The sequence below is a fragment of the Salvelinus fontinalis genome, chromosome 29 (genome assembly GCF_029448725.1).
Source record: "Salvelinus fontinalis isolate EN_2023a chromosome 29, ASM2944872v1, whole genome shotgun sequence".
Classification (NCBI taxonomy): domain Eukaryota; kingdom Metazoa; phylum Chordata; class Actinopteri; order Salmoniformes; family Salmonidae; genus Salvelinus; species Salvelinus fontinalis.
The window spans coordinates 39,152,336-39,176,873 of NC_074693.1; the positions used below are offsets into that span (position 1 = coordinate 39,152,336).

Below are 24,538 nucleotides of genomic sequence, written 5' to 3' on the forward strand. Positions count from 1 at the left end.
CTAAAATGTAAAGTGGCGGGAGGCCACAATTTGACATGTTGGAGTTGCGGGCCTTTCATTTCATCCATTCACTCTGTGCCATTGCATATACACAGAGCTGAATGAAGTATGCGGGCTATGATCAGCACAATCAAACAGTGATTGGCCCTTCATATTCAGATAAGACATTGCCTAGGAAATGAATGCGGTATCAATTGACATCTTTCTTTTCTCTCCACTGCATTCTTATTTCTTTACCTGCTTTGTATTCCATTGTAGCTCTTTGACCATGCAGAGCCAAAATCCAATCTATCTTGTTTTCATTTGTACACAAAGAAGTGTTCAAAGCACAGGAGGTTGGTGGCACCTTAATTGGGGAGGATAGGCTTGTGGTAATGGCTGGAGCGGAATATGTGGAATGATATCAAACACAAAGTTTCCAGGTGTTTGATGCCATTCCGTTTGCTCTGTTCCGGCCATTATTATGAACCGTCCTCCCCTCAGCAGCCTCCTGTGGTTCAAAAATATTAAAGGTGCAGTATCAAAATGCATAGTTAGAACCAGATGATATTACCAGTGTTGTTATTGACTGTCTATAAAATGAAAAAACCTTTCCTAGAGGTTATCTATACATTATATCATCTTGCTTACTAACTCCAGTCTGTGTTAAAGGTGTTAGTGTTTTAGGTAGGTGTCTGTATTGCTAGGTACACTTCAGGAAATCAATTCGGTCAATCAAAGGCCAAAATAATTCAATCTTAAATCAATTCAGTCAATCAAAGGCCAAAATAATTCAATCTAGCTCTGTTGTTGTATGATTACTGACCATAATTTTTCTTTGGGGAAAACATGCAGAATGACGTGCAGTTAATTAAAATAAATGTTGGAGAAATTATAATTGTGATTGAATTAGATTGTCAACTTGTTCACCACATTTTGAATATGAATTGTTTAGTGGGCAATAGCTCCCAATCAGTCTTGGACACTCTCTTTTCCCTCCTGGGTTGAGATGGAAACAAAACAACCGAAAGCATACATTCATTTGTGTTGTAAAGATTTAAGAACACCTATACCCTCATTCAATTAAAGGGCAATTTATTCCAAAGCAACAGAAAAGGTCCCCAGTACCACTAAGAGTATTGCATTTCCTGGTTTGATTTTTTCCCCCTTTAAGGCTGAGAGAAAAGTCTTCCTGACTTGGATTCAAGTGGCGTTGTTGTGAGGCAATGGATCCATTTTATCGAAAAGCGCTCAATGTGTCACTCCAAATAATGAGGGGAATGACGAACTACTTTAAATCCTGTGTTCAGGATTTATCAAAGTTATCAGTGACAGCTCTTTAACTGGCACCTGTCTCTAGGAATCAATGTAATTGACAAACTGTTTTGTTCCCCACCATCTGGCTCTCTGTTAAAAACACCGTGGGGTCTGATTTGGAAAAAAGCAGCGATGCAAATGTGTTTCCTAGTGTAAATGTGTACAGTGTGTGTTGCAGTTTTGGACAAAAACACGATCGTTGTATACATCATGACCTATGCATCTGAATAATGTGATTGTGATATCCTTCAACTTCTGATATTGATCTCAATAAGGTGTTTGTGGAAACATGGAAACGCAAATGCAATGCTCTTTTACAGTGGAAGTAGATTGTCCCAGAGGGAATGTCCATAGGGGGAGCAGCAGTGGGAAAAGTGAAGTAAACAATAATAAAAATGAATATACATATTTATTACTGTAACAATGATAAATATCCATGGGGGGGGGGGGGGGGGGGGGTCAGGTTGGCAGCAGAGGGACAGGGGGAGCAGGTAGCTGCCTAGTGGTGTCTATTCAGCATCCTGATGGTCTGGGGAGGGATAGAAGCTATTGGCCAGTCTGACAGTTTTTGCCATGATGCTCCTATACTGCCAGCATCTTTAAAACAAAATAAAAAATGCACCTTTATTTAACCAGGTAGGCCAGTTGAGAACAAGCTCTCATTTACAACAGCGACCTGGCCAAGATAAAGCAAAGCAGTGCGACAAAAACAACAACACAGAGTTACACATAAACAAACGTACAGTCAATAACACAATAGAAAATCAAATATGTATAGTGTGTGCAAATGTAGACAAGTAGGGAGGTAAGGCAATAAACAGGCCATAGAGGTGAAATAATTACAATTCAGCATTAACACTGGAGTGATAGATGTGCAGATGATGATGTGCAAGTAGAAATAATGAGGTGCAAAAGAGCAAGAGGATAAGTAACAATATGGGGAGGAGGTAGTTGGGTGTGCTATTTACAGATTGGCTGTGTACAGGTACAGTGATCGGTAAACTGCTCTAACAGCTGATGCTTAAAGTTAGAGAGGGAGATATAAGACTCAAGCTTCAGTGATTTTTGCAATTCGTTCCAGTCATTGGCATCAGAAAACTGGAAGGAAAGGCGGTCAAAGGAAGTGTTGGCTTTGGGGATGACCGGCTTTACCTAGCATAGACTTATAGATGACCTGGAGCCAGTGGGTTTGGTGACGAAAATGTAGTGAGGGCCAGCCAACGAGAGCATACAGGTCGCAGTGGTGGGAAGTATATAGGGCTTTGGTGACAAAATGCATGGCACTGTGATAGACTACATCCAGTTTGCGGAGTAGAGTGTTGGAGGCTATTTTGTAAATGACCTCGCCCGAAGTCAAGGATCGGTAGGATAGTCAGTTTTACGTGGGTATGTTTGGCAGCATGAGTGAAGGAGGCTTTGTTGTGAAATAGGAAGGCAATTCTAGATTTGATTTTGGATTGGAGATGCTTACCGCCAATCTGTAAATAGCACACCCAACTACCTTATCCCCATATCTATAAGTCTATGCTAGGTAAAGCCGGTCATCCCCAAAGCCAACACTTCCTTTGACCGCCTTTCCTTCCAGTTTTCTGATGCCAATGACTGGAACGAATTGCAAAAATCACTGAAGCTTGAGTCTTATATCTCCCTCTCTAACTTTAAGCATCAGCTGTTAGAGCAGTTTACCGATCACTGTACCTATTAAGGTATCTTTACTTTTACTCAAGTATGACAATTGAGTAGTTTTTCCACAACTGCCCACGACTGCTTGGGCTCACACATTTCCAACTCTATCATCAAGTTTGCTGACGACACAACAATAGTAGGCCTGATTACCAACAACGACGAGACGGCCTACTGACAGGAGGTAGGCACTCTGACGGCGTAGTGCCAGCTAAACAACCTCTTCCTCAACGTTTGCAAAACAAAGGAGCCAATTGTGGACTTTCAGTAGGAAGCAGGCTGATCGCGCCCCCATCCTCATTAACGGGGCAGCCATGGAGACTGTCAAAAACCTCAAGTTTCTCGGCGTACACATCTCCGAGGAGCTGAAATGGTCAAAGCACACGAACAATGTGGTCAAGAAGGTACGACAGCAACTTTTCAACCCCAGGAGGCTCAATAAATGTCACTGTAGGCTCCAGATGACTTTTGTGTCAGGAAAAATGTATGGGGTAAAAAGTACATATTATTTTTTAGGAATGTAGTGGAGTAAAAGTATAAGTTGTGAAAACTATAAAAGTTCAAGTACAGATCCCACGAAAAAAAAAAAAAACTTTAGCAGTACTTTAAAGTATATTTACTTTAAAGTGTGCAATGGTGATTGCATCGTCCGTGGATCTGTCGGGGCGGTAGGCGAATTGGGGATGGTTGAGTGTGTCGGGGAGGAAGGAGGGGATGTGGTCTTTTACTAGCCTCTCAAAGCAATTCATGATGACGTAAACGAGTGCTACGGGTTGGGATTCATTCAGTTCAGTTACTTTCCATTTCATGGGTACCAGGATGATAGTGGACATTTTGAAGCAGGAGGTGATAACGGCCTGAGCTAAACACGTCGTGCTTCCATTTGTCTTTGAAAATAACACAAACTGTCAATTAAAAACTTTATAAACCACCTCTCCACACCTCTGTGACTGACTACATTTGGTTGAGGTTTCCCCAAAATACTAATGAAATCATCAAATGTCATAAAATGTAAAGTATTTCTTGTTTTGGTGTGAAGGATGCACAAGGCCTCTCTCACAACAGTCCTCATTAAAGGAGCTCTCGGCGAAATAGCGACGAAGCCTTCTTTTAACACCATGAGACCATTGGATTATGTTTAATTTATCGAGCACAGGGAGAACCCTCGCTCTGACACGAGCAGCAGGGGGTCTGTAGAAGCGGGGCAGCATTTCGGCACAGCAAAGCTTTGAAAGTCTCTCCCTAAAGAAGTGCTGGATTGAAAAGCTAGGGCTAATAGGCTACGCCTGGCACGTTACAGCCATAGACAGGCAAAGTGATCCTGAATGTCTTGAACGTTCATTTTTTAATTGCCCGGCTTCTCGTTAGATACAGTTGAAGTCGTAAGTTTACATACACTTAGGTTAGAGTCATTAAAACTCATTTTTCAACCACTCCACAAATGACTTGTTAATAACTAACTATAGTTCTGACAAGTCGGTTAGGTCATCTACGTTGTGCATGACACAAGGTATTTTTCCAACACTTGTTTCACTGTATTACAATTCCAGTGGGTCAGAAGTTTACATAGACTAAGTTGACTGTGACTGTAAACAGCTTGGACAATTCCAGAAAATGATGTCATGGCTTTAGAAGCTTCTGAAATGCTAATTGACATCATCGGAGTGAATTGGAGGTGTACCTTTGGATGTATTTCAAGGCCTACCTTCAAACTGACATCATGGGAAAATCAAAAGAAATCAGCCAAGATCTCAGAAAATAAATTGTAGACCTCCACAAGTCTGGTTCATCCTTGGGAGCAATTTCCAAATGCCTGAAGGTACCACGTTCATCTGTACAAACAATAGTACGCAAGTATAAACACCATGGGACCACGCAGCCGTCATACCGCTCAGGAAGGAGACGCGTTGTGTCTCCTAGAGATGAACGTACTTTGGTGCGAAAAGTGAGAATCAATCCCAGAACAACAGCAAAGGACCTTGTGAAGATGCTGGTGGAAACAGGTACAAAAGTATCTATATCCACAGTAAAACGAGTCCTATATCGACATAACCTGAAAGGCCGCTCTGCAAGGAAGAAGCCACTGCTCCAAAACCGCCATAAAAAAGGCAGACTACGGTTTGCAACTGCACATGGGGACAAAGATCATACTTTTTGGAAAAATGTCTTCTGGTCTGATGAAACAGAAATAGAACTGTTTGGCCATAATGACCATCGAAATGTTTGGAGGATAAAGGGGGTTGCTTGCAAGCTGAAGAACACCATCCCAACCGTGAAGCATGGGGGGGACAGCATCATGTTGTGTGGGGGGGCTTTGCTGCAGGAGGAACTGGTGCACTTCACAAAATAGATGGCATCATGAGGAGTAAAATGATGTGGATATATTGAAGCATCATCTCAAGACATCAGTCAGGAAGTTAAAGCTTGGTTGCAAATGGGTCTTTCAAACGAACAATGACCCCAAGCACTCTTACAAAGTTGTGGCAAAAGGGCTTAAGGACAACAAAGTCAAGGTAGTGGAGTGTCCATCACAAAGCCCTGACCTCAATATTATAGAAAATTTGTGGCCAGAACTGAAAAAGTGTATGCGATCAAGGAGACCTAAAAACCTGACTCAGTTACACCAGCTCTGTCAAGAGGAATGGGCCAAAGTTCACCCAACTTATTGTGGGAAGCTTGTGGAAGGCTTCCCGAAACATTTGACCCAAGTTAAACAATTTAAAGGCAATGCTACCAAATACGAGTTGAGTGTATGTAAACATCTGACCCACTAGGAATGTGATGAAAGAATTAAAAGCTGAAATAAATAATTCTCTCTACCATTATTTTGACATTTCACGTTCTTAAAATAAAGTGGTGATTCTAACTGAGCTAATACAGGGCATTTTTACTAGGATTAAATATCAGGAACTGTGAAAAACTGAGTTTAAATGTATTTGGCTAAGGTGTATGTAAACTTCCGACTTCAACTGTACATGTCGTTACATGATAGCAAGACATGAAAATGTGGACCTAGACATATGTTCGCTTGTGAAACCATCCTTTACTGAAATAATTTTCCTAAGGATCACTCTTAAGTCTTGGTGGAAAATGGTCGCCATTAATAACTCAGTGCTGTGACCCTCTATGCAACCCCCCGTCGAGAAACACATGTGTTCTCTTTCTGTTCATGTGCTCAAGGTGATTAATTAGCAAAGGTCCAGACTGTATCAAACCATCAGTGTCGCAATAGATAGTCACATGAAAAAACACAGTATAACATAAATTACAAGTCTACACTTCAATAAAATCCAGAGACAAAGCACCATAATGATGACCAAGTCTAAGGATGTGTTTTTAAAAGCTTGTCTTCGTAAAATATATATGGTGTTGAAGTAGTTTGATGTACATGTACCGATGTCGACTTTTCTACTAATGAGAAACGTATCTTAGAAGAATGTCTCCAGAGAGGAAAATACTCATTTATAAGATGTACACATAAACAAATGGTTAACTGAAACAACAGTGATTTTGTCTTGGTATTTGTTAGTCTGAGAGTTAGCAAAGTTTTAATGAGCATTCCCAGTACACAATGTTGGATATGAAAAGGGCTGGTTATGATTTTTGAAAACTCTTATTTACTGTAACTGTCACTATCGTCTTGCGGTGAGAGAGAGGACCAAAGCGCAGCGTGTGAAAAATACATTCTCTTTATTAGAGATGAGTGAAACACGAAACGAACACTTAAAACAAAACTAAACAAAACAACAAACGACCGTGAAGCTACAAACGTAAGTGCAATACAAAAGCTACAAACGTTCTACATAGACATAGACAATTACCCACAAAAGCCTACTGCCTATGGCTGCATTAAATATGTCTCTCAATCAGAGACAATGAATGACAGCTGTCTCTGATTGAGAACCATTCAGGCAACCATAGACATACCTAGACACCTACACCTACACTCAAACACAAACCCATCTACTCTACCTAAACCCCCTATACCATACAACCACCCAAGACGAGATAAAAACACACAAACATCCCCCCTGTCACACCCTGACCTAACCAAACTATTATAGAAAACAAAGATAACAAAGGCCATGGCGTGACAGTACCCCCCCCCCCCAAAGGTGCGGACTCCGGCCGCAAAACCTGACACAGAAGGGGAGGGTCCGGGGTGGGCCTTATTATGGCGGCGGCTCGGGTGCGGGACGTGGCCCCCACTCCACCATTGTCAATACCCGCTTTGGTGGCTCTGGTAGATCCTGGCTGACTGGCGGCTCTGGAAGATCCTGGCTGACTGGCGGCTCTGGAAGATCCTGGCTGACTGGCGCCTCTGGCAGATCCTGGCTGACTGGCGCCTCTGGCAGATCCTGGCTGACTGGCGGCTCTGGCAGATCCTGGCTGGCTTTGAAGGCTCAGGACAGACGGGCGGCTTTGAAGGCTCAGGTCAGACGGGCGGCTTTGAAGGCTCAGGTCAGACGGGCGGCTTTGAAGGCTCAGGTCAGACAGACGGGCGGCTTTGAAGGCTCAGGACAGACGGGCGGCTTTGAAGGCTCAGACAGACGGGCAGCGCAGGCAGCGCAGGCGGCACTTGGCAGACGGACAGCTCAGACGGCATTGGGCAGGCGGCAGACTCTGGCCGGCTGAGGCGCACTGTAGGCCTGGTGCGTGCTACCGGAACTGGAGGTACCAGGCTAAGGACACGCACCTTCAGGCTAGTGCGGGGAGCAGCAACAGGACGCACAGGACTCTGGAGACGCACAGGAGGCTTGGTGCGTGGTGTAGGCACTGGTGGTAATGGGCTGGAGACACACACCACAGGGCTAGTGCGTGGAGGAGGAACAGGGCTCTGGAGACGCACAGGAAGCCTGGTACGTGGTGAAGGCACTGGTGGTACTGGGCTGGGGCGGGGAGGTGGCGCCGGAAATACCGGACCGTGCAGGCGTACTGGCTCCCTTGAGCACTGAGCCTGCCCAACCTTACCTGGTTGTATGCTCACCGTAGCATACAACCAGTGCGGTGAGGTGGAATAACCCGCACTGGGCTGCACGGTGTCTGCCCGTACTCTCGCTCTCCACGGTATGTACAGGGAGTTGGCTCAGGTCTCCTACCTGACTTCGCCACACTCCGTTGTATCCCCCCCCCCCCCCCCCAATAAGTTTTTGAGCTTGATTAACAGGCTTCCAGCCTCGCCTCCGTGCTGCCTCCTCATACCACCGCCTCTCGGCTTTAGCTGCCTCCAGCTCTTCACGAGGGCGGCGATATTCTCCAGGTTGAGCCCAAGGTCCCTTACCATCCAATCCGTCCTCCCATGTCCAGAAATCCTGTGTAGGTTGCTCCTGCTGCTGCTTAACACGCTGCTTGGTCCTTTTGTGGTGGGTAATTCTGTCACGATCGTCTTGAGGACAATGAGTGGACCAAGGCGCAGCGTGTGAAAAATACATCTTCTTTTATTTGGAAGTTGAAAACGAACGAAAACAAAACAACAAACAGACGAACGTGAAGCTATAAAAGACTAAGTGCTAACATGCAACATCCCCCCTTTCACACCCTGACCTAACCAAACTATTACAGAAAACAAAGATAACAAAGGCCAGGGCGTGACAGTAACAAAACGAGCAGCTATGGTAACTCAAGACATCATGACCATTCTCCTGGCAGTTATGCTCTTACCTCAGCTGAAATGTGTAATGCATACAAACGTTTTAAGGACATTGTTATCAACATTTCTGAATATGTGATCATAGCAATTACATTGACATAATGTCAAACAGATGCTACACCTGCTCAATTGTAATTTGAAACATGTTCTATCCTTAGATTGTGTAGCATTGTTATGTTCACAAACATACAATTGCTGCGTACACAATCATGGGAAATTGGACTAATGGGAAATTGTTGCAGGGACGGACTGGCATATGCCATATAGGCTAGTCCATCTTCAGCCCAGTGTGCTGGTCCATCCTTAGCTCAGGGGCCCTGTAATAGTTTTTGGTGCGCAAATTGATAATTATTTGGCAACAATGTCGGCCTGTGTGGGCGCCTTGAGGAAAACAAATGGACTGTTGTGTTAGAAATGCCCGGACTGATTTCTGGTCCTAGTCTGTCCCTGAATTGATGCATCCACACACATTGATTTTCCAGGTTACTGTTCTACATTAAAATTATAAGTTTTCAATTGGGCATCTGTTTATGGTGAGCTGTCAACAATTACTATCATTCAATGTTTTCTTGTTTTATACCAGGAAACATAGCATACCACCCTGCATCCTACTGGTGCCTGAAGCTAAGCAGGGTTGGTCCCAGTATGGGGGACCAGATGCTGTTGGAAGTGGTGTTGAAGGGCCAGTAGCAGTTCCCCAGGGCATTGATTGGGGACATAGGGTGAAGGATGCTGTCTTTCGGATGGGACGTTAAACAGGTGTCCTGACTCTCTGTGGTCACTAAAGATCCCATGGCACTTATTGTAAGAGTTGGGGTGTTAACCCCAGTGTCCTGGCTAAATGCCCAAACCCCAGCTTCCAATTGGCTCATTCATCTCTCCTGTAACTATTCCCCACGTTGTTGTTGTCAATGAGAATGTGTTCCCAGTCAAATTACCTGGTAAAATAAAAAACATACAGGATGTAAATTACTTTAATGAGTGATTGAATAATTATGAGAATGATGAACATTTAGCATCCCCAGATGGCAAATTTTGGTGTTTTTACTTACATCACCACTATTACTCATCATCCTTCTCATCATTATCATCTTAAAAACAACTGCTATGACATCATAATCAAAACCCCTACTAACATCATGATCATCATCATCACCAAAACTATTGCTATCCCTTCGATATCACTATCAATAGCATCATCACCGTCATCATCAAACATTACCACAATAATTATTAATTTCCCCATGGTTAAAGACAATGTTCATTATTCCAATACCAGATGGACCCTGTTAACTGCACACGTCTGGTGAGTGTTGAAGTGTCAGCTTCAGCATGGGAAACAGCTGGGAGGACATGGCCTGTGTTTTGCAGCTGGTCTGCACTCTTCAATTATTCAGGCCTCAAAGCTGTCTCGTAGCAGGCTGCCTGAAGCTCTCTGGCCCCTTATAGCCCTAATAGCCTTCCTTTTATACCTCGTTTTGAGTTTGAGTTTCACCGGCCAGGACACATTGTAAATGGACTCCTCACAGCGGTGTTATTGCGCAATATCAACGCCTCAACTGTTTGACACTAGAGAACAAAACACTGATGTAACCTAACCTTATTCTTAAAAAAAAAAAAATTGTGCCGTCTTCCTCCCAATTGAAGTAATTTACTTCCACGAATTGAAGATATTAGTCTATTTATAGCAGACTTTTCTTTGTCTTTTTTTAACCCAAAATATCTTTATTAATTATTGACTCGTGCCCTGAAGGAAAGTGGCTAAAGACCCTCTCTCTTTTTCCTCTCTGAGCCTCCCTTGAAGAAAGAAATGGTTATTTGATTGAGCGTGGCATGCTGGTGAGATGAAAGCCTAATTATCTCTTAGAAAACGAGTTTTAATTAGGAGTCTGACGCCAAATCGACGCGCTGAGAATTTGTACTTTGTGATGGATAGTGTGTGCATCTCCTTAGTGACTACAGATAGAATAATCTGGGGGATAGAGGTGGGGGGGGGGGACTCTGAGGGTGATGCCAGACGAAAAGGGCGAACAAAGTGCAATACCATGATTCATGGTGTAGGTCAGAGAGAGAGAGAAGGAAGGGAAAGTGAGAGAGAGAGAGAGAGAGAAAGGGGGAAGAGCCCACGAGCGACTGAGTGACCATGACGGGTCCCATTCCAGTACAGCAGATTGGTTATCCCCTATTCACACTTCTCTCTACTCTGCTTTTACCTCCCCTCTCATCTCAGCAGGAGGTCGCACAGTCGTCATCTCCTCTTCCCCCAACTCTCAGGCTGCTTCGCAGATAGCATGCAAAATACATAATCAGTAGATAATCAGTCAACGGCTGTGTTTTGAGGAGGTGGGGTGGCACTTTGGAGTGGGTGGAATGTGTTGCGTTGGAACACAGTTTCATCATGCAAAAATACATAAAGTGGGGTCCAGATTTATTGGATCTTTCGATATAGATGAGCAAAAAAGACTGTACAAAATAAATAATCCAAATACTTAGCTATATTGTATGCTAAACATTTTTTTTTATACCAATACATTTGCTCAGAGAAAGAGATTTTGTTAAACAAGTAACAAAACAAACCTAAAAAAGATGGGATCCCCAGTTTTCAAAATTCCAGCACCCTCCCCTTGCAAGGATAACGAAACTGAGCCTTTTCCTAAAATGTTATGAGATTGGATAACACATTGGGAGGGCTCTTAGACCATTCCTCCATACATAATCTTTCCAAATCCTTGACACTCTTCATCTGTTCTTATGGACTGCCCTCTTCAATTCAAATCACAGCTTTTAAGTCCGGAGATGAGATGACCATTGCAAAATGTTGATTTTGAAGTCAATGAACCATTTCTTTGTGGATTTTGATGTGTGTTTAGGATTATTGTCTTGCTGGAAGATTCACGTACGGCCAAATTTCAGGCTCCTGGCAGAGGCAACTAGGTCTTTGGATATAATGTCCTGGTACTTGGTTCATGATGCCACTGACAAGGGCCCCAGGACCAGTGGAAGCAAAATAGCTCAATAACATCAAAGATCCACCACCATATTTTACAGTAGGGAATAACATATTTTCTGCATATGCACCGCCTGGATTGGAACCGGTGCTATAGTCAGAGGACTGGTGCCAACAGTATTTTTTGGGGTGATCTTTATCAAGGGATCCAATAATTCTGGACCCCATTGTATATGTTATGTTCCCGTGGTGTATGTCACAACAGTTATGTATGCAAATTAATCCCAGAACAGACCATCATTTTAAATACGATTATGTCTATGCTTAACTTGATTATGAGTTGCCGAATGTAGGCTACTGGAGGTGTGCTTTGGCATTTGAATGCCATCATAACAAAACCTTTTTTTTTTTTTTTTTTTTTACAAATTCAACCTCACTGAAAACCCTGGACAGTTTGTCTACAGAAATGAACATATGTTGATTCACACAGTTCCTGAGAAATATCTGTACCCAAAAGACTGTGCAAGTGAATTTTCTGAAATCAATTAGGCTGCTGTGTTTATTGTGTGACTATAATTATTTGATGATTCCCATCCGAAACCAACTAATTCATCCAACTTTGGCTTTAGTCTTCTACACTGTATCAATCAGTACCATGTGAATTGCACTGTCATGTACTGTGTGTATCTATTATACTGTTTAATCCGTATGTCACTATCTTAAGTTCCCCTGAGGACAACAAAATGATTCTTGTAGACGAAAAAGAAAGAGAACCTCCGCTAGGATAGAATAAAGGTCTTTGTAGATTGAAGGTGATCTTTGGCATGAAAAAAAACAACAAGGACTAAGGCACCGTGTAGAATTAATTCGAGAGCATGGGACCATGAGGTTCTATCTGCATTTTTGTCAGAATGTAGTTTTTGCCATAGCCTTGTTCTGTTCAATGTTCTCTAAATACAGTATATAGTACTCTAAATACCCTAATTTATGCTGTTAAGTTCAAAATAATGCAATCAAAAAATTGCTGACACCATACAAACCAATGAGGTTCGGGAACATTAAAGCCAATTATCTCAGTATCCTCTTCTTGCAACTAGAACATAATTGTCCCAAGCTCTCAAATTGTTTGTTTTGTAGTGGTTAGTCCAAAAACCTGTGTTTATGTTTTACTTTTGTAATTTCTCAATATCCACAAGTAAATACATACAATTGAAGTCGGAAGTTTACATAAACCTAAGCCAAATACATTGAAACTAATTTTTTTCACAATTCCTGATATTTAACCCTAGTAGAAATTCCCTGTCTTAGGTCAGTTAGGATCACCACTTTATTTTAATAATGTGAAATGTCAGAATAATAGTAGAGAGAATGGTTGATTTATTTCAACTTTTATTTCTTGCATCACATTCCTAGTGGTTCAAAAGTTTACATACCCTCAATTAGTATTTGGTAGCATTGCTTTTAAATTGTTTAACTTGGGTCAAACGTTTCGGGTAGCCTTCCACAAGCTTCCCACAATAAGTTGGGTGAATTTTGGCACAGTCCTCCTGACAGAGCTGGTGTAACTGAGTCAGGTTTGTAGGCCTCCTTGCTCACACACACTTTTTCAGCTTTGCCCACACATTTTCTATTGGATTGAGGTCAGGGCTTTGTGATGGCCACTCCAATACTTTGACATTTTGCCACAACTTTGGAAGTATTCTTGGGGTCATTGTCCATTTGGAAGACCCATTTGCGACCAAGCTTTAACTTCCTGACTGATGTCTTGAGATGTTGCTTCAATATATCCATATATTTTCCCTACTCATGATGCCATCTATTTTGTGAAGTGCACCAGTCCCTCCAGCAGCAAAGCACCCCCACAACATGATGCTGCCACCCCCGTGCTTCCCGGTTGGGATGGTGTTCTTCAGCTTGCAAGCATCCCCCTTTATCCTCCAAACATAACGATGGAGGACTATGGCCAAACAGTTCTTTTTTTGTTTCATCAGACCAGAGGACTTCCCCCCCAAAAGTACGATATTTGTCCCAATGTGCAGTTGCAAACCGTAGTCTGGCTTTTTAATGGCGGTGTTGGAGCAGTAGCTTCTTCCTTGCTGAGCGGCCTTTCAGGTTATGTCAATATAGGACTCGTTTTACTGTGGATATAGATACTTTTGTACCTGTTTCCTCCTGCATCTTCACAAGGTCCTTTGCTGTTGTTCTGGGATTGATTTTCACTTTTCGCACCAAAGTACGTTCATCTCAAGGAGACAGAACGCGCCTCCTTCCTGAGCGGTATGACGGCTGCGTGGTCCCATTATGTTTACACTTGCGTACTATTGTTTATACAGGCGTTTGGAAATTGCTCCCAATGATGAAACAGACTTGTGGAGGTCTACAATTATTTTTCTGAGGTCTTGGCTGATTTCTTTTAGATTTTCCCATGATGTCAAGCAAAGAGGCACTGAGTTTGAAGGTAGGTCTTAAAATACATCCTCATGTACACCGCCAATTGACTCAAATTATGTCAATTAGCCTATCAGAAACTTCTAAAGCCATGACATCCTTTTTCAGGATTTTTCCAAGCTGTTTAAAGGCACAGTCAACTTAATGTATTTAAACTTCTGACCCACTGGAATTGTGATACAGTAAAATATAAGTGAATATAAGTGAAATATAAGTGAATATTTGTATTACAGTGAAATAGAAGTGAAATAATCTGTCTGTAAATAATTGTTGAAAAATGTACTTGTGTCATGCACAAAGTTGATGTCCTAACCGACTTTCCAAAACTATACTTTGTTAATAAGACATTTGTGGAGTGGTTGAAAAATGAGTTTTAATGACTCCCACCTAAGTGTATGTAAACTTCCAACTTCAACTGTACACACACGGAGAAAGATACTTCAAACGAGACCAAGGCACATCATGAATAAACTGTTAGTCAAAACAAAATTCAACTGAGAAATAAATTAAAAGAGGATACCTTGGTTCCAACTAGGGACATGGTCAGCATATAATTTTCGGCACTATTACGTACGGCATAAAAAAGTCAGTCATTTCATGTCCCATTTCTTCCCATTGCAGTGAAATGGATGACATTCAGCTTCTGCTTTGTCACACTGCCATGGCTCATAACTTCAGATGGCCTCTTGACAAATTAACCTACGGCCGGAGATTCACTCAGCCTTGTCACTCCTATGAATTTATCATGAGTAACGTCATTCACTCTAGGGACAGATTTTCTTTACCATTCGCCTCAACAATTGGGGCGGCAGGGTAGCCTAGTGGTTAGAGCGTTGGACTAGTAACCAGAAGGGTATGCAAAGTTTCACAAAAGCATAACACTCATGTTTCTTTCTTTAACAGACATATAGGTTTTTCGACATTGTGTGGGACTGGAAAAATCATTTTTGGAAAGACTTATGAATGTAGACTTTATAATACATTATAAGCACATTTACACCAGCTTATGAGCACTCAAATGAGCTTAGAGCAACCAAACTAAGAGTTGATTTAAAGTTTGACCCAGTGTTTTCCTTCCTCAACTGAGGATGTGAAGATTGTTTTTTATTTACCTTTATTTAGCTAGGCAAGTCGGTTAAGAACAAATTCTTATTTTCAATGACGGCCTAGGAACAGTGGGTTAACTGCCTTGTTCAGGGGCAGAACAACAGATTTTTACCTTGTCAGATCGGGGATTCGATTTTGCAATCTTTTGTATAATAGCAGTGGTAGTAATAGTAGTAAAAACCAATTATAATATGGATATAGTCTATTATCAGTAGTAGTAGCCATTTATCTTAGGAGTAAGGTCATCCATTGGATTTACTTGGTCCATGGTGATAGCTTTAGGCATGCTATGTTATATTAATATTACTGTGTATGATCATATATTCCTTATAGCAGGGCATGTAAACACTTAGTGTTACATTTTGTATCACTTAATGATGATTGTAATCAATATTTTAAGCATAGAATCAAGTAAATGTCCTTTATGAGAGGAGTTAAGTTCCGCAAGAATGATCTGTTGTAGAATATAGCCTCAAATCACAGGGAGAGTCACACAATTAGTAGAAATGTAAAGAAATCAGTACGGACAAATCACTGTAGCCTACAGTATATCACAGAGCGATTTCATAGCAAAAAAAGATCTATGCATTCAAAAATATATCTTGTTATCTCCCTAAACAATGAATTATGCACTAATATGCTAGATCTAATGGTAAGAAGCCTACTAGAATACATGACTCAACCCTCCAATCATTTATCGCTTGGAACAATGTTTAATTGCCATGGGAGAACAATTTCAAGTCAATTATATCAACTCCCCGCTGCTCCTGTCCTCTGTAGTGCTCCACCAAGTAGCCATGTGAGGCTCCTCTCATCTTGAAAAGATATGGAGGTAATTATTTTCTTAAATGCAAACTTAATTTACTAAGTCTTACTTTATGCTTCCACTGGGCGGTATAAGATGGTGGCCCATCCTCCATTTTGTAGGTCAGTCTTTCATTCTCCAATGCTCAACAGACAGACAAACTGTACAAAACAGCTGTTACGGTGATTGACAGCTTGTCTTTTGCTCTGGAGTGGCTAGTCATTACATGGGGGTGGTTAGGCCTATGTGCAAAGAGGCATTGCTCATAAAACTTTCATAACTTTCAAATTCTTTGATATGTTTACTTCTATGCATTATATAATTTGTCTGGGACACTAATAAAGTTGAGTAGCACATATGTGGATCTGTCTGTTGATTGACTGAGCTCAAGTATATTATTTAGTATTGGTCAACTGTGAAGGAACCCAATTATTTGAATGATTGAAGAATGTGAGGTACATGTACAGTAATTACTCCTAGTTTTGTTGTTGGCTAACTGAATTTCTGCCGTGGAGTTTGGTCTCAATTCTGTAGCCTTCAAATCCCTTTATGGTTTCAATTGTCGTTGCTTTTTTCTTCTCGTTAGATCAAGCTGTCACGTTGTTTCATTCAGGCGACAGCCACATAGTGGACATGAAGGCTTGATGAGGATGGCGGAGGTGGTGATGGGACCGCAGACTGCACCATGAAAAATTCAAAGACCTCAAGCTGCAGCAAATGAGGGTACGTTTAAGGTGTGTGTGAGTGAGGAAGAGAACATGTGTGTGTGCGTGTGCACACGTGATGCAGTTTTACTGAGTTACAGCATTGTTTATGTAGATCCGTCTGACACTATAATGAGCATTACTTGATTGAATGTAAAGTATCATGCAGTCATGTTGTCAGTGGTGGAAAAAGTATTCAATTCTAAAACTTTAGTAAAAGTAAAGATACCTTAATAGAAAAAGAGAAAGTCAACCAGTAAAATACTACTTGAGTAAAAGTCGAAAAGTATTTGGTTTTAAATATACTTTTACAATCAAAAGTAAATGTAGTTGCTAAAATATACTTAAGTATCAAAAATAAAAGTAAAAGGATGAATCATTTAAAATTCCTTATTTTAAGCAAACCAGACGGCACAATTTTTTATTCATTTTTATTTACGGATAACAAAGGTATTTGTGTTTAGTGAGTCCGCCAGATCAGAGGCATTAGGGATGACCAGGGATGTGATAAGTGTGCGAATTGGGCCCTTTTCTGTCCTGCTAAACATTCAAAATGTAACAAGTACTTTTGTATGGAGTAAAAAGTACATTATTTTCTTTAGGAATCTCGTGAAGTAAAAGTTGTCAAAAATATAAATAGTAAAGTAATGTACAGATACCAAAAAATCTACTTAAGTTGTCACATGATCTGTTTCACCTGTCCTTGTGCTTGTCTCCTCCCCCTCCAGGTGTCACCCATCTTCCCTACTTATCCCCTTGGTATTTAAACCTGTGTTTTCTGTCTGTCTGTGTCAGTTCGTCTTGTTTTGTCAAGTCAACCAGTGTGTTTCTCCGTACGCCTGCTTTTTCCTCTTCTCTGTTTTTTGCTAGTCCTCCCGGTTTTGACCCTTGCCTGCCTTGACTCTGTACCTGCCTGCCTGACCATACTGCCTGCCCTGACCTCGAGCCTGCCTGCCTCTCTGTACCTCCTGGACTCTGACCTTGTTATGATCTTTGCCTGTCCACGACCATTCTCTTGCCTGCCCCTTGGATTATAATAAATATCAGAGACTCTAACCATCTGCCTCCCGTGTCTGCATCTGGGTCTCGCCCTGTGCCCTTATATAAGTAATACTTTCAAGTACTTTACACCACTGAATGTTGTATGTAGCAAGATATTGCATCAACATTTCATTTAACCCAGGGGATGTTGTCTCGGGTGCCGTGGGATAAAAAAGAGAGACAGAGAGAAGATTTTCAGAGATCTGAGGGGTGCTAAACTGATATAAATTGTGTTTGTAGACGGCAGAAACCCCATGTCCATAGAGTTTGTAGGTATTAGGGAGGGAAACTGTCTGTTCACTGTTGAAATTTGATTACAGTATGTGAAGAATAAGCCTGGCCAAATACTATTTCAATAGCGTGTTACATGTCTCTCATAAGTTCTCTTTGATATTGGTAAAAACAAGTCTGGTAAATGATCCCTGTGCAAAAAGTTGTGCTCAGAATGAACAACAATCATATATTTTGTCCTATTTATTCAAGCTAATGTATAAATAGGACTGGTATGGCAGTTCTTTATAACCACTCACAATTGTCCCCATAACGTCCAAATGGGGGCTCGTGTTCGAACAGTAACACCAATGGAATTGAACAGTTGGCTGTACAAAGCAAAGGGCCGGGGTTGCTTTCCCACAAGTAAGAAGCAGGACAACACAGTGAATATGGCTTGACTGTTTTGATCCTCTTTCAAAGTTGTTTAGATTCTTGGTCATGCATGAGGCGCGATATTGGAAACGGCAAGCTAATTTGACTTGAAATATTGTGACTTTAGATACTTGTGTTTGGTTATAAGATCCCTTATCTTACTGCTTCAGCACGGTGACTTTGCCCTCCTGTTTGCCTGTCTGTCAGCAGAGAGAGAGGAAGTTGTATGAGTGGATTTAGATTGCATTTCCCGTCCCTTGTTGTTATTTTGGGGGCGAATAACAGATTGCTCCTCCACTCACAGGCAGCAGTAGAAATCACTCTGTGTGTAATCAATCCTTTAGAAAAAAGTCAGTGTGCCCGCTGCTGGACTCAAAATCTAATGAACGTGACATTAGGGATGCGGGTATCATTCACTTGATGAATTACAGAATGTATAACGATTATGGAAATCGTCATCGACTGATCATCCTTCTCAATTTATTTGTGCTCAGTGCCACTTTGGCCCCGGACTAAAATGTTATCATGTCATGAGTGTGCAGCATGTTGTCAATGCTGGCCGTGGCCTTACAGCAGTGGGTCTCTTTAGCTCTGGTGTACGTCACGTCATCCATCCATTCAACAATGGAGTGGACTGTGGAAATGCTAATTGGTCAATTGACTGGTCTGCGTGTCCATTGGCCAATGAAAGTGCCAGGCCTCGTTTATGCACTTGGGACACTTGCCATGAATACAATTGCTTCAATGTGATATTACGAGACAATTTACAAGCTATTTCCATGTGTGCACAACCTTTAATGTGTTCAAATGTGTAAAAGGGGGCTTGTTAGCCTTGTGTGAGTATATATGTGTTATGCAGTGGTGGAAAAAGTACTCAATTGTCATACTCGAGTAAAAGTAAAGATACTTTAATAAATGACTAAAGTTAGTCACCCAGTGAAATACTACTTGAGTAAAAGTCTAAAAGTATTTGGTTTTAAATATACTTGAGTATCAAAAGTAAACGTAATTGCTAAAAAATACTTATCAAAAGTTAAAGTATTAATCATTTCAAATTCCTTATATTAAGCAAACCAGGTGGCACAATGTTAATCTTTTTATAAAATACAGATAGCCACCACTGGTGCTATCATAATACACGAACGAGAAAGTGATCAAAATATTTAGGCCATCCTGTCCACACGGTGGGATAGAATCCCCGAGTTGTGAATACATTAGAATATGATTAAACCCATGACATCCATCATTTGCACCACACTATGGTACATTTTGGTAAGCAATAAATCCCAGTTATGTCAATAGAGCTCACTAGACTTCCATTTATGAAAATTGCATGGAATATGAAGATTCGCAAAGGACCAGACTCAATGAATGCTGTGTGATAGAGCCTCTGGAGAGTTTCCAATCGCTGCTGCAGGAATGTCGGATCATAATGGAGAACATATCTCTTCATTAACTGGGGGTTGGAGGAGTACAGTACAGCTCTGTATGGTTCAGGCACTGATATATGGGTCTCTCTCCATTATGTTGCCTCTGCACATTCAGCACACAGTAGTGGATCTCATACATGTGTAAAAACAAGTTCCATTTCTTGGTAGAGCAAAGGTGTGTGGCAGAATGATGGTTTTATGTAAACGCTGCATTCCAAATACTTTGCATTATCTTGAGAAAAAAAGAACAGTTATATTAGGTGTTAACGTGCCAGCAGCATACCACCCTGCATACCACTACTGGCTTGCTTCTGAAGCTAAGCAGGGTTGGTCCTGGTCAGTCCCTGGATGGGAGACCAGATGCTGCTGGAAGTGGTGTTGAAGGGCCAGTAAGAGGCACTCTTTCCTCTGGTCTAAAAAATATCCCAATGCCCCAGGGCAGTGATTGGGGACACTGCCCTGTGTAGGGTGCCGTCTTTCGGATGGGACGTTAAACGGGTGTCCTGACTCTCTGAGGTCATTAAAGATCCCATGGCACTTATCGTAAGAGTAGGGGTGTTAACCCCGGTGTCCTGGCTAAATTCCCAATCTGGCCCTCAAACCATCATGGTCACCTAATAATCCCCAGTTTATCCCCCTCCTCTCCCCTGTAACTATTCCCCAGGTCGTTGCTGCAAATGAGAACGTGTTCTCAGTCAACTTACCTGGTAAAATAACGGTAAAATAAAAATAAATAAATAAATACGTTTTGGTGAGTGTGACTGTGACAAAAATGAGGGGACACGAACAGGTATAGGCCAATTTAAAAGTATTCTTTATTATTAAACAAACTATTAACTTAAACTAAGAAAAAGGAATGAGGTGTGGATGTATCATAATGTAAGGTGTATGTAAAGTGCATGGATGCGTGAATATGTGTGTGTGAACATGACTGAGTGAAAACTATGCAAAACTACAAAGGAACAAACAAATCATGAGCATACCTGGAGGAGCAGAGAGGGAGAGAGAGGTGATTAGTAAGCAGTTTTATACCCTGAGCCCAGGTGGCTCCAATCACTTAACGACCCTCCTCTGCCTGCAGGAGGAACCGCCCCCTGCACTGTAGAGGAGGAGCCGTGACAGTGACTGTTACAATTTACTATTATAAACACTCCATGAATTTGGCATGTCAAATCACTTGGTTCTCTCGCAAATCAACATGTACACATTCAAAATGATATTCAATAATCTTTCTAGCTGAGTTAATGTCAATACTCGCTAGTCACCCAGATTTTAAACACAGCAATGTACTGTGGGCTACATGAAGCTGTGACATGTATTTCAAGTGACATCTTTCAATTGACACTTCTTTCCAAATCCTATTTTGTGCAACAATGAGCCCTTCAAAGTCACATTTAGGTAAATCTAATCAATAAAAATGTTATTGGTCACATACACATGTTTAGCAGATGTTATTGCAGGTGTAGTGAAATGCTTGTGTTTCTAGCTCCGACAGTGCAGTAATGTCTAACAATTTCACAACAATACACCCAAATGTAAAGGAATGTAATTAAGAATATATAAATATTTGGATGAGTAATGTCGGAGCGGCATAGACTAAAATACAGTATAATAGAATACAGTGTATACATATGAGATGAGTAATGCAAAATATGTAAACATTATTAAAGTGACTAGTGATTTCAAGTCTATTTATATAGGGCCGCAGCCTCTAAGGTGCTAGTGATGCCTTTAACAGTCTGATGGCCTTGAGATAGAAGCTGTTTTTCAGTCTCTCGGTCCCAGCTTTGATGCACTTGTACTGACCTCGCTTTCTGGATGATAGCGGGGTGAACAGGCAGTGGCTCGGGTGGTTGTTGTCCTTGATGATACTACCATGATTGATGATGATGACAGCAGTCAAATACATTTCTGCTCCTGTGACTGATTGTACATCCTTCAATGGGAGAATGGTCAGTCATTGGTACATGCGAATGTGTCAGTCAAAGGCAAGCTTACAAGCCATCCATCATTCAAACTGCTCAACGTAACTAATTTCTGATGTCAGGTGGTGTTTTTATGGAGGTTGTTTTTCAGGTGTGTTTGCCCTTGTTGGTATTTGTCCCTTGGATTTTACTTGGATGACTTTTCATGTTTCCAATTTACCGACTTGTTTTTGTTTCAAATTTGATTTCCCTTTTCACCATCCCAATTAACTGTGTAATTCTTTATCTGCAAAGTGAACAACTTAATTGCATGAAATTAAGTCATGAACTATTCCTTGTCATTTCATGGTGTATTGATTAGTTCAAAGGGCAAGTCTGACTCAAAAGGTTTTAAACCCCTACATCTTTCAAACTAGGTTCCAACACAGGTCAGTGACGTAACATGTGAGGCTTTTCCCTCGGGTAAAATTGAAATCCCTTCTGTATAACCAAAGGGGAAAGCGTTTTTTTGTCTCTTCTGAATGAATTCATTTCCACATGAAAGGAGATGTTCTGTCCAATCCTTTTATACAGTTCCATTTAATTGTGGAGCACAATACTGTATCAACAAAAGGCTCTATCCAATACATTGTGTGGATAACACACTGTACATACAGTATAGTGATCATAGCCATTGATACTCTTATGTAGCTATCCATGTAACTGACAAAAGAAGCCATTATTCTGAACATACAGATACCCTCAGTGTTTGATTCCACAGTGGCAAATTCCCAGACAGAGGAGGAAAAGTGAATTAATAATTTTTCAATGTTGCTTTATAATGTCCAGAAGTAACTCCACTGTCCCTATGGCTTGGCCCATTTGTTTTCTCTGGTGAGTCAGTGCATCTGTAACACACATGGAGTCTTGGAGATTTTTTAAAATGTATGTATGAAGATTCTAGTTTATATTTTGAAGGTGCATATAAATGCAGGGTCAGCTGCAGAAGCAACATAAAATAGTACAGTAAGTTGGTATACTTAAAAAGTAATATACGGTGGGCACTGGGAAGAGTTTGCGCTTTTAGGAGTATTCCATTGGTTCAATGATGTACAATAATAAATAATGCATTATGATTAAAAGCGTGAAAATTATAATTTGAGCTCATGACACGTCAAGTTTGTTCATCACTGCACTACATCGTCCATGTACTGTATGTGGATATGACTATTATCTCCAATAGAGGGCATAGTAGACTGTATGGACATGTTAGTGCTTATGGCTGTAGTAGAGAAACCCAATACTTCCAGTAGTTCTTAGTTTACAAGTTCACCCATGACTCTGTGGCTGCACACGACTCTAACACCAACTGAAAGATTAGTGGAATCTGTGTGGGTAGCTGGACAGGTAGGATGACTGACAGTGAAGGTGAACAGCTGGTCACGTGTCAGGTGACAGAGGAATGGACGAGACTGAGGCAGGAATTCCTTTAACCATAAAGTGGTATATTTACTGAGTAGTCTGTGCTGCATAACAAAGGAAACAAAATAACATGTATCCAATCAAATTCATAATCACAAAGATCAAATCATAACAAACATTCATTATTAACATATTTAGGGAATTCAACAATCCAGTTCATTAAGAAGTCGATAGTAATCATCCGTGAGTCATTTAGGCTCGTAACAGTTTATCATAAATCATGAAAGAATACAAACAGTGAATGGTTATTCAATCTATAATCCCCATTAGTTTGATATCAAAGTCGATCAGTTAGCAAACAATGACGTTTCTCATTTCACCCTTTCAATTGTCTTCATGTGTACATGTAATTAATTTCATTACATATTAACCATATCGATTGCATAATTGGCCTATGAGGATCCGTAGGGCCGTGATCATTGACTATTTTCATTACACAATATGTTTGAAGCGTGCGCTCCAAGCCGCGCTCCGCGGTAATAACTATAAACAATAACTGATGGCCCACTCTCCCGATCGCAACAGATAGTTCAGATGAAAGGTAACAGAGTCGGTGGACTTACGTGGATTCATGGACGCACAGAACTTCTGGAGCAGACTAAGTTAAGGAAGAGAAAGCAGCGAGATCAGGCGATTCCGTTTTCCTCCTTTTATAGGGATGAGATCTGTCGGTCATTTCCACCTGACCTAATTAAAGCGCCCCTGGCCCAGCTGAGTAAGTGGCCATGAATTAAAGGATTATTCCACCAACTCCATGGGCCTTTTCTACACCAACATCATGTATGCTGACAAGACTGTGGTAGACCTGATCACCGACAGCGATGAGACAGCCTACAGGGAGGTCAGTGACCTGGCAGTGTGGTGCTGCTCTTTCCCTCAACGTCAGCAAGATCAAGGAGCTGATCATGGACTACAGGAAACGGGGTTAATTGTTTGGGGTTGTTTGGAGGTTTTTGGGGGATCATTTGGGTTGATTTTAGGTGCTTGAACTTTTTAGGGCTAGGGGGCAGTATTCGGTAATTCGGATGAATGACGGTAAGTAGGATATGCATATAATTGGTAGCATTGGATAGAAAACACTCTGAAGTTTGTAAAACTGTTAAAATAATGTCTGTGAGTATAACATAACTGATATGGCAGGAGAAAACCCGAGGTCAAACCATCTAAATTAATTCAGCCCACCACTGTTTCCATTGGATGTCAAGTTTAATATGAAGGGAAAACCTCCCAGATTGCAGTTCCTAGGGCTTCCACTAGATGTCAACAGTCTTTAGAAAGAGTTTCAGGCTTGTTTTTGGAAAAATTAGCTAGAATTTTTTGTTTTTCTAAGTGGCTCCCATTTTGGCTGTAGTGTTTTCATGCGTGTGGATGAGAGCGCGTTCTTTGTTGTTTATCT

At 41.2% G+C, this 24,538-nt stretch overlaps 1 long non-coding RNA gene across 2 annotated transcripts in view; it reads left to right on the forward strand.

Moving 5' to 3' along the window:
• LOC129827966 (uncharacterized) overlaps positions 1-17,696 on the forward strand; it is a 53,480-nt gene extending 35,784 nt beyond the window's left edge. Inside the window, exons 6-7 of one of the 2 annotated variants that reach the window (XR_008755233.1) lie at positions 16,523-16,659; positions 17,369-17,696. This is a non-coding gene — a long non-coding RNA (uncharacterized LOC129827966). Of the gene's footprint in view, positions 1-16,522 lie in introns of both variants that reach the window. The other variant, XR_008755232.1, reaches the window with a different exon arrangement.
• Positions 17,697-24,538: the final 6,842 nt, after the last annotated feature.